This window comes from Varroa destructor, unplaced genomic scaffold, assembly GCF_002443255.2.
Source record: "Varroa destructor unplaced genomic scaffold, Vdes_3.0 BEIS01000001.1, whole genome shotgun sequence".
In the NCBI taxonomy this organism is placed as follows: domain Eukaryota; kingdom Metazoa; phylum Arthropoda; class Arachnida; order Mesostigmata; family Varroidae; genus Varroa; species Varroa destructor.
The window spans coordinates 24,286,385-24,302,227 of NW_019211454.1; the positions used below are offsets into that span (position 1 = coordinate 24,286,385).

Genomic DNA, 15,843 nt, shown 5'->3' on the forward strand with positions numbered 1-15,843 from the left:
GTATAGCGAGAGAAGAGTCTAAAACGTGGGTAGATCACATAATTTCGCCTTTAATTTCTCATAACGAATATGTCGGCGAATGGGGTTACCTTAATAACAATATAATCTCATGAACTATTATCTTGTTCCTGTGGCCATTCATTTTCTGACAACCAACTTCCTCCTGTTGAAAAGTAATCGCCAGTATACGAAATTATGGATGTGGATAAGTTCTTTAAACAGTATTCTACAGTAGATCCTTATGGGCTGCTTTTTAGGGAAACATTTCATCGTTCCACCGGCCTCCAGCCGGAGCTTTTTCGGCGGCATTTCATCGCTTTGGATATGCTCTTGACAAGTGAGGAAAACGATATGTCAGTGATTAAACAAATTAACGACGTAAAGATACATATGATAAGGTACTGAAAAAATATCAGTCAAGTATTAGTCGAAGTTCAAGGCTAAGGACAGCTACAACAGTACAACGAACCAGAGATCCGTAACTATAATACACGTTAGTGCAGAAGCCTTTGAAAAATGTGTAAAACTTCAGCTTGAAACTCATATGTTCAATGTATTTTTTTTCTCAAATTGAAATGGAGCCTTACGATCTCAAGACGCGTTGAAACGAGCACAATGACGAACACGGTATATAATACATACCGCTACAACCACACACATGGGGCATGTACCTTGAATCATTGCATGTGTTTAAAAAAAACGTCGAAAGAGAGTCGAACGTTTTCGCCTCAGCTAACACCAGGCATTCAGATGTTCAACATAGCGTGATAATTTCCTTGGGATCTAGATAATCCAGTTCACTGCGACTATGTTAGCTGAAACAAATGGAAACCTGTTATGGCCAGCGTATCGCTTGACGCAAACCAGGTAAGCGAATATTCCGTAGTCTAAACAAAAGAAAAATCGTGTATGTGCTTTTCTCGGACTATCCGGAGGACCCCTGTATAGGGTTTGATCATTTTGTTGTACTTGGGTTTGACTTTCCAAAGAAAAAAATAATTTAATAGAAATCAAATAGCTACGAAAATGCATGCATGTTTATGTTTAAAAACAAAAATAATAACATTTAGTGAGAAGTATACGCCTTAATAAGAGTGATCGATTTTAAATACTATGCTACTGTGCAGCATTGAATAGAAGCCCCGTGGAAGTTTATGCGATAAAGTTGGTGCAAATTTAATAAATATAGAGAAGGAACTCAGTGTTCCTGGAATTTTAGCATGTGCAAATATCCCTTATAAGATGCTTCGTAACGTTGCCATCCGAATGTAGCGTAACAATGCCAGGCGGTTGATAAATGCCAACAGCTCCAAGCAATCAATGATATGAGTCTGCAATGATAATGGTAATTATTATAGTCATTATATAGCTTCATACGGGTAGAAGCGTGCATGTATAAAAATGTATATAGAAAAAGAGTTCTAACGATGCAACAAAGTCGAAAACATTAACACTTCTTCGAGGCAAACGTTATTACGTGTACAATGGATTTGAACCTGGTGCCTGAACCTGGTGTCCTAATATTTTTACTTTAAAAAAGGCTTTAGATAATTCGATTTTGCATAATGGCCCTGGAGGACTATGTCTTTCATGATGCTTGTTATGCCTACCGCTCATTTTTTCGGGGTAATAATATAAATTAACAAATTGGGCTCAAAGAACGTCATACATGGCACTGCATTGCATTTTATTTTCAAATTAAAATAGATTATATTTTAGAAAAAAAATAATGGCTTAGTACAATTCGGGATGAAGGATCACTGAGCTTCTCGTCTGTTTAAAGGTGGTTTGATAAATCGTTGCATCTTTTAATGCAACAATCGCGTTTGAGTTAAGCTGCATTACCACGCGGTTTACCCGCTGATTTTGGATCTACTTTGGACCATCCGTTCAGATCGATGTAAAACACTCTGTTCAAAGAGCGGTATTCCAATTTTACGGAACGAACGCAATTAGTCTGCAACTGTTACACCAGGATCTAAAGACATTTTTATCTCTAGAAGACCTACTACTCTTCTCGTAATTTTCCTAATATTATACTTCGTGAATAAATCTGCAGGTACAATCATATGGTTAAGCAGATTAGAATCAGAAATCTTTCGATTTCAATTCCCCAACACTACCGTCTATTCCGTCCCATGGGACATATCGAGCAGTACGTCCGTAAATCATAACTCTAATTATTGCGGTCATTAAGGTCTGTGCACTATTTTAGAAAATAAAGTTCAGCATTAGTAAAAACAGACGCCATAATTTATGTATACGCTCAATATTACAGTTGGCTTTACATTTGGTACTTACCTGCCGGTACTTAACCCGGGCCATCTATTGGACTCCTGGAACCAGTAAATAAAACCACATGACACATTAAATGCCGGAGCAGGATGGCTTATTCAGAAGCGGTTTACACATTACGTCGGCCTAATGATGGCGTGGGTTCGACTCTCGCTGAGAGCCAAAGGATTTTTCATACAGAAACCTTCGTAGTTTCGCAGGTGGCGGGGAGCTAAGGGGATTAAAGTGAACTCAACTAGGTCGTGGGCTTCTCCCGCCTTGATCTCCGTAGTAACACTCAATGGTTTAGATTAAAGGCGATTCAATACGTAAAGAGCAGATGTTATAAGGAGAAACAGAATGTTTATAAAGCGTAATTAACGCGATTGACTACGTACTAGGAAAGACCGTGTTGCGTTTAAGGTCATACAAGCCAAATCAGTTGTACAATAAGCAAAACCCTGTCGAACTTCGCTGTGTTTACAAAATGCAAATGAGTTACTTATTAGAAGAGAAGCAGCGGTTTTTAAGTTAAAACTTGACAACAACATTCGGAGGGTCCGTTGTTCCTACAAAGTATTATATCTTCAAAACCACTTGTTGTGCTTTTATTGCTTTCTAAGTTTAAAATGCTTGAAGTTTTACATTCAGTGTACCCGAAAATCCGTTTCAAGTAAAACGGGCGAGCTAATAACAAACTAGAGTACATAATGAACAATTTCAATGACATACATAGGTCCACAACAGACACAAAAATAGTCGCAAACTTTTGAAAAGATAAATATTTCAACTGGTTCTTGTTACAGTCGCGCAAAAGCATAGTCTTATCGTCGAACAAAACTAGAGGATGCCCAGATAAAATCGCACTGCAAACAAAATGTAATGTTTTTTTCATACGAAAAATATCATCCATCTGAAGCTTCCGAAATAAAAAAAAAAAATGAAAAAATAAAAATTATCAAACCTCAGACACGACTTTGCCTAGCGGTTACGAATATTTTGAGTAGAGGTGTTCCTAGATCAGTTCCTAGTTCTGAAATCAGTCTGTCATGCCCAGAACATCAACAGGTTTTTCTCATGGAATAATATTTGGGTGCGGCAAATGTCTGAACGATTTATTGTGTCCTTTCAACAAGATAGAAGTAGAGAAACACAACTATCACTAAAATGTATATGCTTTTGATACAACTAAATACTTTCGTCTAAGCTCTAATGTAACGTCATAGTACATATATTATAGTTTTATGTAAATGATGCATCGAACTATTTTCTTCCTTAGGTCTGCGTTCAAGAAGTTATTCGTAGAATAATTCATAAGTTCGACAAAAAACAGGAGAAAAAGACAAAGTTACTGAGCGGCATAGGTAACTATGTACGTAAGACTATTAAGCTAGAAAACATGTAAGAACTGAAGGGGGAAGACCTCACTATTACCAAAATATTACACATCAATTCCATATCGCTATCCGTTCAGAAACACTAACACGCATATATAAAATACGACATCTAAATTGGCATAGGCCTCGACACGCTGTTTGTCGTAATGAGCATGCCCCCTTTAATACCATTATCATGCCCATATTAATTATTTACTTGCATATTTTATATACAGTTTCTCCGGGAGTGCTTCAATCAGTTTGCGTCAGAATGCAAGAATTCTTCTCATTTGTAGAGTTAACTTTCAATAAGGTCCTAAGAGAGGGCCCGGCCCGTCTTGCTGATCGTCGCGAATTAAACATTAGGGGTTTATAAAATACCGTAGGGACTATACGTCGCCAGCAGCAATTTGATGCTATGTAGTATTATATTTGCCGCGGTCAACCTTTTGCCGAAGGTATAGACAGTCAGCGTTAGAGCTACTGTTGCTTGTCTCGCCAAGAAAAGCATGCTCGTAAGGCGAAACGAAAATGCACAGTACATTTAATAACAATATAAACTCCAAGTCTAAACGGTTTGTTCACGCTAATAGATTGACCTCATTCACTTAATCCAATGATCGCAGAACACCCCAACAAAACAACTGTGATTTACGACATCATAGAAATGATGATAAAGCATATCGGAGCGTGTAATCTGCTTATATATGTGCTTATTGAAGTGCACAATCAACGGTGGTAAAGGGACCTTCAGAGGAGGTAATAGCATACATAGCCAACGAAGCTTTGCAGCTTTCTTCAAATTTGGCCGATGTAAGGCCAGCAAACGAACTGTCTGAAAACACTAATAGTCGTGATCGATTCGTTTTTTTGTGTTAGCACATAAATCTAATAGACCGTCGAGGGCTGAATTCACCTATATGCATATATGAAGGTAAAGTAGAACCCCGCTTGCAAGAGCCTGGATTTTCATGCTGCAATATATCAGGACACAACATCGGCCCAGATCGCGAGCAACCAAAGCAGCAACCAGCAAAGGCCACCTTCTAAGAACGAAACAACATGAAAATACGACTCGCTGGGAGCGAGATATCTGAAAACATGAGGCTATATCACCTCGACTGGTCGGCCTAAATCTAACAACCCTAGTAAAAATAGGGAAATAACCACAATGGAGTTGTGAGCTGATAAATGAAAACAAAAATCCAGCTGTATATGAACAACGTAGCGCAGGCTAAATATCGACAATCGGACACGCATGAGTCGTCGGCTTTTGCGCCGGATGACGGCCATTTACCAGTTCATTAGAGTTGAAATTTATAAAAAAAAGCTATAAAACATAAGCATTGATGGTGTACATACAAACATAAGATTGATCGGATGTGGAATGTTCGATTACGGCCATACACTTGAACTGTATCTCAGGATGTCATGAAACGCTTTATGAAAATCTGATGAAAGTATAGCGTGCAACAGTGAACACTTAGAGGAGTACTAGTACTGTTACAAGATCGCTACCATATCTTTTTTCTATCGCTCTGAATAAGCTAGCTATTGTCATCCAATTACAGGGGAATATTTAGTTAAACTCACACTAGGATTATTTGCAGTGCGTAGGGTGAAATCCGTGATAATTTTTGAATAACCATAGAATCGCTTGGTGAATTGTTGAACAGGTTAAAAATAGACGTCTCGCATAAAAATCGCACCCAGATGTGCGTCGTAAAGCTATATTATAAAAAGGGGCAATTTGCCTTACAAAAAACTTGTTTAGTACACTTAAAAAATGAAAGGTGCTATATCCGTAATTTGTTTAAGTAACGATTAGCTTGAATTAAACCAGAGGAAAACGCGAAAATAGCGACCCTTCTTTAGGTCGCATTTCGAAGCTCGTAAAAACTAAACAATGCAAGGAAAATCTTAAATATTTGGCTTTTCATTGAGCCAGGGGCACTGAAACGTTTTCGACAAACTCCTCTTGAAGGTGCGCAATCTGAGCTTCGAACCTTGAAAAGACCTAAAACGACTGTAACAAATGTCTTGAGGCTGGGCTATTAGCTCTATAGGGCTTAATATTTCCTTAGCCCTTGATTTTCAGAACATACCTAGGAAAATACTATTTGCCAAAGTATGAATATGTATTCACGAGCAGTGAACAAACGTCATTGTTCATTGGAAGTACAGCGGTGTCAATCATTGACGTGTGCATTAGAAAATCACGCGATTAACTCTTTCTAGTTAGCATCTTCTATGTTTCAATAAAGGAAATTAGCGGATCGCGGAATCTTATGGAGGGATTCATTTTGAGATATTTGAGTTATCTATACTTACATTAGAAACCATATGCGGCGCAATGTTGGGCCGCAGGGCACTAATTTCAATTGAAGCTGTGAGAAGATACGGTGAAATTTACAACGCGGGTAAAGTATTTGAAGCCTGTGAGTGTATTTAGGAGGTGAAAGATGACACAAGTCTAAAGGGACAGTTTAGAGCTCTGTGTTGTGATTTCCTAGAGTAGCCGAGAAAACAGGCGACACCTTGGAAAATATAAGGGCCATTGGGACTGGTCTTGAAAGGTTACAAAGCAATCTGAAAGGCGCTCTAAAGTGTCGAAAGATACGTAAATACTTTGCCATCCTTCTCCTGGCGAAGGAGAATCATGGAACATTGGAACAGAAGATCGAAGGAGAACCAATGATAAAGGGACATTTTTTAAAGGCGATGAAATATAACTTAAAGGATGCTTGTGTCAGATTTGCCCCTGAGAAGTGGTGTTACCTGGTAGCAACAAGCCCATGGGTGAAGCTAATGATTGCATCGGCATTATTCGCTAATCCGCCGAAAGCGAGCCTCAGGCTTCAGGACCTTCCAGGAAGCGGAAAGACTGCATCCATATACATTTATAACCTGCTTGCTTATGGAGGCCATGCGTTGGCTGAAGTTTGACAATGAAACATGACTTGGCTAATATCTTGCGCCGAACGGTATAGGTGATATCAAAAATCTATTCATTCAATTCAAATCAATTGAAAAAGGGTCATCTGGTGTTGTAAACAATACAAGGTTATCGAGATGGTATGACAGCGTCTGGCGAAATTGAGCTCAAGCAACCTAAATCAAGATTAGTTCTTCCATATTCGGTAGAGGTTGAATGCAATTTATATGGATCGTTATGTTACGTGACTTACAGCGTGTCTAATGTGTTAGGGACTTAGATGTACCTAGGGCGCGCAATGTAAAGTAGGGTCAAAAAGGATGGCTTGACATAACGGGATTCGTTTTCACGTTGGAAGATAGCTAATGGGCACTGTTATGTCCTTGTCTGTAACTACCCGAATAGAAATTCATTACATGTTTAATTTAGTTAATGGTTCTTTAGGAGTTCGCATTAATATTTAATTGTATGGGCTTTTGTTAGGGAGTTGTTGGATTTGGTTGCAGAATTTTTTTAATAAGGCCAAGCCTGAGCTGTTTTTCATTCAGTCATTATATTTTAGCCAATAAACAGTAATAGTCAGTGTTTCTAGACATTTGTTGTTTAATTTTGAAAAACATCACACGACAGCTGCAGTTGCTTCGCGTGACAAATAGTGCCCAATAAATGGATTATTCATGATCTAAAAAAGAAAATAGTATGTATCGAATTTATGTAGCATATAATAAGGAAGTTCTTTTTGTGAGATATTTCTATGGCGAGACAGGAAAACATCGATTTTTTTAATTTTAATTTTTATGATAATCTATGAAATGAGCTTTATGATTATAAAATGATTATAAAAGATTTTTTTTTTATGGATTACGATTTTTCTATAGGTTAAATCATCTAACCGCTTTAGGCCGTGTTATTTTAAGAGGTAAATATCATAAAATTATTAAAAAGTAAAAATAATTTTGAGTTTATTTTAGGAAAAGCTGTTTTCAAATGTACGTGGAATTTTAAGCACATTAGGCCAGAAAGCTAGGAGGGACAACACTCCGAGAAATAACATCTTATTCATCGGCTAATGCACCTTCCTACCCACCTATGTAGTGCAATAGATTTCCGTTTCATAGGAAAAGTGCAGATAGTTCTGCGGCCCTACGCTATGAAGTTTAAGGAGGCAATATCTACCAAAAGAAGGGTATTCGGTTTTCAAGTTACAATTATTAGCAGCCAAGCTTCCGTGCCACATCCGTCATAATTTGGTACATATATCCTATATACTATATCCTATACCCCCTTTTTCTCCGTTCTCCATATTTGCTTAGCTGCTGACATCACAGGAATATGTTAGTTTTATTTAAATGTTAAATTAAATGTGTGTTATTTGTCATTAGGGAGAGGTTGAGAACTATCATGTACGTCGATATCACTCTGCGGTATACCATTCATTTGTTGGATGAACAAACCTTAACAGAATGCGAAAGGAAACATTTTGTCCTCACTTTGTGTGAGTCTTCTCCGATTATAATTAAATGCAGTTCTGTACTGATACATCTCCGCGTTGCAGAAATTGTACAAAATTTCATTTTTGATGTTTCCGTAAAGTAACTGGACAGAAAGCCAACAGTACATTTATACATTTGATTTGGAACTGGCAAGTTTTTTGTAATTCTAAAAGTGGTTAAAATGCTTTATTCTTACAAAGGCAGGTTTTACTCTATGCGTAGAAAATTCTAGAAATGAATTCTGGGAGAAAGAAAGCATGACCCCTATGATTGTTCTCCTCTTGAAGCTACGAACGTCTCCGCAACGTAGCCAAAAAGGATAAATACTCGAACAAATCTTGAGCGAGGCGCATCAACCACACGGAGTCCTGAAAGTACATAATTCACTTCCACCTAAAATACCACAAGTTAACATTAAAAGTTAACGGTACATCAAGATGTCGAGTTCTACCAACGACTTCGAATTTTGTGCTACACAGCGTAAGTACGTCGGAGAGCCCCTTCAGTCCACTCCACAACGGAATCCTATTCCGTTATTCAGATATCTTCTTTGTCGGACCACGATTCTCTTGCCAGACTTCTCGACTCTAGTAACAGAAAATATTCAATAGTTAATTTAATAACATCACTAGCTATAGAGGGTTGTTAACTAAGAGACTTCACGTTTTCTTTTGCTCAACTATTCAGTACAACTAGTTTTTAGCTCCGTAATAACGACCAGCATTATAAACTACCCATCTACGTCCGTTGTTTTCATGTTTACCTTAGAGCTGGCTTGGGACGAGCTCCTTCTATCACTTATACTCGCTAAGGCCTTCAAAAGATAACCATCTGCACGCGTATTTAGCGTGTTCGAAAATGTGTTTCAGTACCGCAAACTGCTTAGACATGCTTTCCAGTATAGAGAGTTTCTGCACTGGCAGGTAGTAAAAAATATGATAGTGCAAGTTGAGCATCGGTGAGCGCCAAAGAGCAAGCAACGCCTCGCAGTAGCTCGCGCTAGTGACGGAAAAAGGACGCAAACAGAAAATGTGGAACAGTAAAATGAGCGTAGATAAAATCTAGTTTGAAATAGTAATGAAGCAATTTTACATGAATGGCTAAAACAATCAAAAATATTTTCGAGGGACGCCTCCCTTCATAACCTTGACAAACAAGGTACCTTCCCAAATGTTTTCAATTTGTTCTCTATTAGTTTTACAGACGCCACGGCGCCTACGCGCAGTGAAATTCTGGCAGTCTGGTGATTCAGCTTAAACACTTTTGTATTATGTTCATAGATGCGCGTTTTTCTGGCCTAGTAAAATTACATAGGCCCGCTATTGCTTACGAAAGTGGTCGTATGGATTGATTTTAGGACCACACAGGTATATACCTCTGACGACGGTATTTACATGCCTTAAGGCCATCTAATCTTCATTCGAATAACCAATGAGACAGAGTAAATCCTATAAAAATAAACGTGTTTTTAAACCTAGTTTCTTATATAGTTTTAGCATGTTCGGCGTAACGAAGGAATCACTCTCACGAAAAGCTACAATGCGACAGCAGACTGCAAAAGAATTCAGCAGTTATGGTTTATTATAAACGGCCTGATACTGACAAAACCTGTATGCGTTTAATAATTTGTGTGGACTCTACAAACAACGGGTACTCAGAGGAAACCAAAATCATTTATAGAACGGTTTTAGCAATGTGCAGTTGGTTTCATTTCGAATGTAGCTTGCATTAGGATGTCAACGAAGACGAGGCGTGCACTAAGCGCGGACGTGCGGTAGATTCTAATGGCACGGACCCTATTCGTGCAGTTGTTTATTATTAGATAACATAGAATGGTGTAGACTCTTCGAGGCTAGTTTTCTAATTCGTTCGATGTAGAAGGAAACACACAAAAAGCTTCGATCCACCATTTTCCCACCATAGTTGTGTTCGATTGCGCTGCTCGAACGCTAACTAAAAGTTATAAGGTCGTGGTGCCTGATCGGTAGAAGTGGTTAACGATGGTACTGCCGCGTGTGACGTCTCATGGTTCCTGGGATATGTTGCACTACATCTTATACAAAGACACCTAGCCTTAGGTAAATGAACACCTACCTATTGTCTGCACATGAGTTTCATCACATTAAAAGCGATGAAATTTACGTACTACAAAGCGTGTAACTATATGTTCATTCTATTCTGCCCTTCCCAGACCTCATTAATCATAACTTTTTTGTTATGGAAGTCAAAACCGATCTCCGCCGCCTTTTTCCTATGTGCTGATAAATTTCGGATAGACATAAATAATAAAAATCCTGAGCCGGCGCTTTAAATCTTCGCAAATAGCGGTATGTCGTGCAGAAGATACGCATATCTGTTCAATGATGAACGATGCAAATTGATGAGACGCTTTGAGAACGAAAGTTGAACTCCGTCAAGTTTTTCGAGCTGCTTTGACGAGGAATGTTTCCACACAATTCAAATTCCGTAGGAAGCAACTGGTACCATCTTTATTTCGAACTAGGCTTGTGCTATGTACGTAGAGTATCTGAAGGGCGCACGTATTGCTACACTCGCAACCATCATTCATGGTGCACCGACCGTGATGTACTCTGCGCTGGTTCAGTCGTTTAAGGGCAAGACTGCCCTTAGGGACTTTAAGCTATTTCCGTATTCCAAGGTCATCCTGCCTAACGGAATCAGCACGGCGGCTTTTACGGCGAAACTTTGTGCCTTCTGTGTTGTCCATGTTGATCAACAGTCCAACTTCATCCACGTAACATGACAGCCTGGCGAGTTCCTACTGGACATGAAGCGAACTCGCACCGAAATAATAATAAAACAGCATTTTTACCTCTGCCGTCGGAACAGGAACGATGACTTACAATTCCTGAACACGCAATAGCACGTCATTTAGCAACAGAGAGAACAGCGAAGGGTTCGGGTTATCAACTTGTACAACGCTAGTTCATTAGATGAACGGCTCTAACTGGGTTATTCTGTCATCTATACTCATCGAACTCTATTAAAATTTTGTCTACGGGAACCATATCAAACGCCGACTGAAAATCCCTGAACCCCTGTGTTAAGCTGCGACGGACATCCTGTGCTTCCTGGAGCAATTTGTCACATGTCGTGACGATGGAATGACCTGTAGCAAATCTACATTGTTCAATTGAGATACATAAATAAATTTTCAGCAATCCCATTAGCAGACGTGCGATGAGATGACCCAGGGTCTTGTAGCAGTAACTTTTCTTCGCGATCGTCCTCCATACAGAGGGGTCAAGCGGCTTGCTCTGTTTTCTAGATATGACACTTAGGAGAGCTTTCTTCCAGCTTGTCGGTAAGGGCCAATATTTTACGCAAGCAGACTTGTTCAGCAAGGGAAGAAGTCACTCGTATTTTTCGCGTGCTCATTGCAACTCAGGTTCGGTACAGCGGCCTTGTCCGATCTGCGTTATTCCAGAAAGCGCAGTACCTCAAACACAGAGAACTCAGTACTCAGCCACGCGCATGTCGTAGATCTCTATTTATTTTATGCACTTCTTTGGAAAAGCATGATTCATGGAATGATGTTCACGTTTCAAATGTCCTTCTGAAGTGCTTTATTAATTGTTCAAGGCTTATAAGCCATAGCGTTAACCTCTCCATACCTATTTGTATGGTTCCTTTCCCGCTTGTATCATTACCCTATTCTACTGCTGACAAGCGGATCCAAGTACCTCCGGATACCAGTTTTTCAAAGTTAAAGAGCCGAAGGACACTCGGACAATTCCAACAAACATAATAAGCCAAAATGTCTCAGTAAATGCGTCCTATGAAGTGACCTATATTAGTGGCTAGTCGGTATTAGCAGTTGAAATTGTAGAAGGAAACGGTAAAAAAGTTTCTAGGCTTTTTGAAAAAACATTTTTCATAGTAGTAGTATATGCTAAATATTTTTATTCAACTCTAGTGTGGCTGTTGTTTACATGCTCCTATTCTAACATTATAGATTATAAAAACTAACATTATAAGTAATATAAGATGTTTGAAATTATTCTATAGATGTCATTACTTCCACACTTATCACCAGTGAGTAATTTTTTGGTTCTAACAGCAGGTATGCCCTATGCAGCCGTGTTCTACAGGCGACAAAATATCAGTTCATAAGCGGCCATTTCAGCAAAAAAGTCAGGTTTATGTCTGAATGATCAACACATGTTTACTAGTCGAGGCTGAATTAATCTAGCTGTTCTATATCAAGAACATTCTTCTCCGCACGCCACCATTTACACTCACTGGTTTACTATAACTTATCACGTCCTTAGCGTGATCGTTTTTTAATGATCGGCAAAGAAAATTCTTATTCTATTATTTTTTTTTGTTTTTGAATTTATCTTCATCTTTGAAAAATCAAAGTTCTATATATATAGATACAAGAAGATACTAGGCTGTTAATTGAAGTCTGGTAATGTATGGAGTACCGACTTAGGCTTTTACACTCTGAACGCGTCCGGACTAGTGACCGTTTACATACTCGACCCTGACAATCTTCCATCGCTACCATCCACGCTGCGGCCACACAGTATCAATGTGTCATGTGACCCCTCGCTTTAACAACTCGGCGTGCTAATAATCTCGCGTGCTTGTTGCAAGGTCTTACGATTTGCCACCCCCTAGCGACTGCACCTTGTCATCACAGTTCTCCCTGACGTCCTTTATTTCCCCACCATCGTCGCAGCACGTTCTCAGCTCCATTCCTTTCTGGAGACTCCAAAGCCTGGATCTGGTAACTTGGAACGGCATATATCCGCTTTCTCTCCGAACGGCATACGTTTGGTCTTTTTTGTTTCAAGTCTCTTTTTCCCGACATTAGCCCCTTTCGGCAGAGTTCCTGCTTCCGTGGCGTGTTCGAAGGCTAGCAACCACTAGGGGGCTGTTCCGAAGGTAGCCTATTAGCAGCGAGTTGGCTTCCAACTGTCTCGCTTCTTGTGACGATCTGATCGCTGTTTCTTGTGTTCCCAGTCTCATCCCCTATCGTCTGCAAGCAAGCAGGAAGCTGCTAGCCGGTCTACAGGTTTCACCAAACCGTAAAGGACTTGGCCGCTGCTTAAGAGCTCCAACGTAGTGGTTAAAACCGTATCTGTTAATATCGACATTCTTGACCGTAACATTATATAGCATTTTGTTGAACAGTGTGTATTCCAGTATACGGAGCTGACTCCTTGAACACCACACGCCGCTATCTGCTCTAATTACATTCGATCGATTCGTATTTAATGTCACACCGCACAGAAAGCGTCACTACAAGAGTTGCTTGCAAATAGATGCAAGCCCGTTGCACTCGCTTCTTCTCTATTGCCCCTACTTCCATACCGAGTTGATTCGTTCGCTCACGCAGTTGAACGCGGAAGCAGGACCGCAACGGCAAACGCAAGATGAATGTCGAAAGTAGTCAGCCGTGCGTGCCCATATCTAAAGACTTCCAAGATCTATCCAAACCCTGCCCATGTCAAGACAAGGCACCTATTCCAAATCTCCTAGTTCCGTTTGTCCGTTTCTCCTTTCTAGCTGGCGTTTTCGCTTCTATCGCTACCGAGTTTGCGTACAGGGTGTCGCAGCCACGTGTCAGCTTGCATGCAGGCAGCTTTCGTCGCGCTTCCTTCCACTCACGTGTTGACTTGCATTCTTAATGACTGACTGAATAACAACTTCATCTCAATGCGCCAACTGGAACGGTAGCTTAGCAATGGTCAACGTTCCCAGCTGCCCCGGAGACTGCCTTTCCTAAAGGCAGAGCACATCAGCTCCGCACTAGATTGATGGCACTACCTTGCAAGCTAAAAACGAACTAGCGACGGTAAAAGGACAGATACGTTACGAGGGGTTGTCGGTGCTTTAACATCGTTCAAGAGTTATATAATTCAGTTAAACGTAATCCTGCGCAAATACGAGTGTATTTACCTAGTGCTCACTATAGGATGTCGTTTTCGCAAAATCCAGTACAACTCGAATCAATTCATTTCTGTGAATCTGGGATAGAAAGAGGCTGGAATACTGATTTAACAGCAGAGAAGCAGAACAGTCTACATTGTTACTTGTTCTCGATGATCTCTTTCATTTAATGCGCTCAAAAATGTTCGCTTTATGTTAAAATAATCATGCTATAAGGCCTTCTGCTGCACTGGTCTTACCGAAAGAACACAAAAATCGACCGCGTACGGACGCTCAGAATTGTTCAGGGCTTCAAAAACGAACTTGTCAAGGTGTTTTGTATCAGTATGTTAACAAGATGCTTCGTGTTGTGATCAGATTTTTGTTATTAAAAGGAGGGAATGGTACGCGGATAGAAGCTCATCCAAGTGAACTTTTCTGGCCCCTGCCTCCTTCCTCTTGCATAGCTAGCGGCTAACCCTAAATATATCAGCAATTCTAAATGAGGTAGTGAAAGTGAACTAGGTCCAAGTCGTCCAAATGCTATTATCTATGGAATATGTTTCGGGGATGACGGTATATTAATTAATGAAATTTTGGAAGTCGAGGCGATCAGCAAAGGCCAATTTGCATATGGAAAAATGGATAAAGCCTAGGGTGCCGGAACTGTTCAGTCTGGATAGGAAATGCTCCCTGCTTTGGGTTCGCATCACCAGTTAGACACACATGCGACCCATCTTGCCACAAATTCGCGACCCTGGTGCAATATATCTAACGGCCACTAATAACCGTTCACCATTGCACAGACTGGCACCTCACTGCGAGCTTCAGCCCGCCACAGTAAAAAGCCCATAGGTTCATGGACACTGTTTTTTTTTTAGATACGCAGGATATGATCGAGCTCGGATACTCTATCAGGAATAACTTCGTATAAGAGGTTACGACGCTGCTTTCGCTTCTTATAAAGGCTTTTTTTTCTTATTTAAAGGAAGCTCGGCGTGACCAAAACACAAATCCTGGCGCATCACGACATGGAGACGAATCGTTAAGGGGTTCGAATAGGAAAACTCAGGTTAACACTTAGACATGCCCGAATCACCCGAGCACAGGTATTTTCCTCCTACGTAAATTGGGGAACTCATTAGACCTTTCGAAATTACCCTGGCTTTCTAAAGTCCACATGTTAATAAGATTTTCCAATCATTTTTTTGTTGTTCGATTCATCGAGTATCGTAGAAGCGGGTTAATATTTAGGTTCAACCTAAAAATAGTGTACGTATGACACAACAACAAATAGTCACAATAATAGCCTGAAGGCATTAAATCAGCTTCACGCCTCTAGAAATTTACTGTCTAAACATGTTGAAAAGGGAACATAACAGATAGCGCTCCAACTATCGTTATTGATTCGATATGCACGCCGCAATTTTCTTTTATCAAATACGATTGCATAGAGCGAATAAATTGACGGTTCTATATTGTTGCGGGAAAAAGCGAGCAACAGACCTATCGAATCAGCCTTATCATCAAATATACTGGAGCTATATGAAACACTTTACGGATTGAAGAGATAGCGTTGGTCTTTAGCTGCATGACGTATTCAATGCACGTACGCCTTTCTGTAGGAACTTGTGTGTGCGCGTGCGCGCGCGCGCGCGTACCTACATCACGTGACGAGTATCCTTACAAAACTTAAGACAAGGGTGCAAAACATCACAGAGGGTAAAATCTTTTGCCGTATTGCGCCGAACGGAAAAAAATTCAATTAGGCTACAGTCTTACGTCACTCACGGCCCGGGCAATGATACCAGTGGCCTGGTACTCGTATGTTTGGACGTGATCTTTTTGCGGGAAACACCTAATATAT

At 40.1% G+C, this 15,843-nt stretch overlaps 1 long non-coding RNA gene across 10 annotated transcripts in view; it reads left to right on the forward strand.

Moving 5' to 3' along the window:
* The window catches only part of LOC111251335 (uncharacterized), a 44,066-nt gene that overhangs the window by 18,964 nt on the left and 9,259 nt on the right, over positions 1-15,843 (forward strand). For 5 of the 10 annotated variants that reach the window (XR_015319539.1, XR_015319537.1, XR_015319540.1 and 2 more), the window contains one exon: positions 258-5,939. This is a non-coding gene — a long non-coding RNA (uncharacterized LOC111251335). Of the gene's footprint in view, positions 1-257; positions 5,940-15,843 lie in introns of those variants that run through there. The other 5 variants (XR_015319535.1, XR_015319536.1, XR_015319533.1 and 2 more) reach the window with 5 other exon arrangements.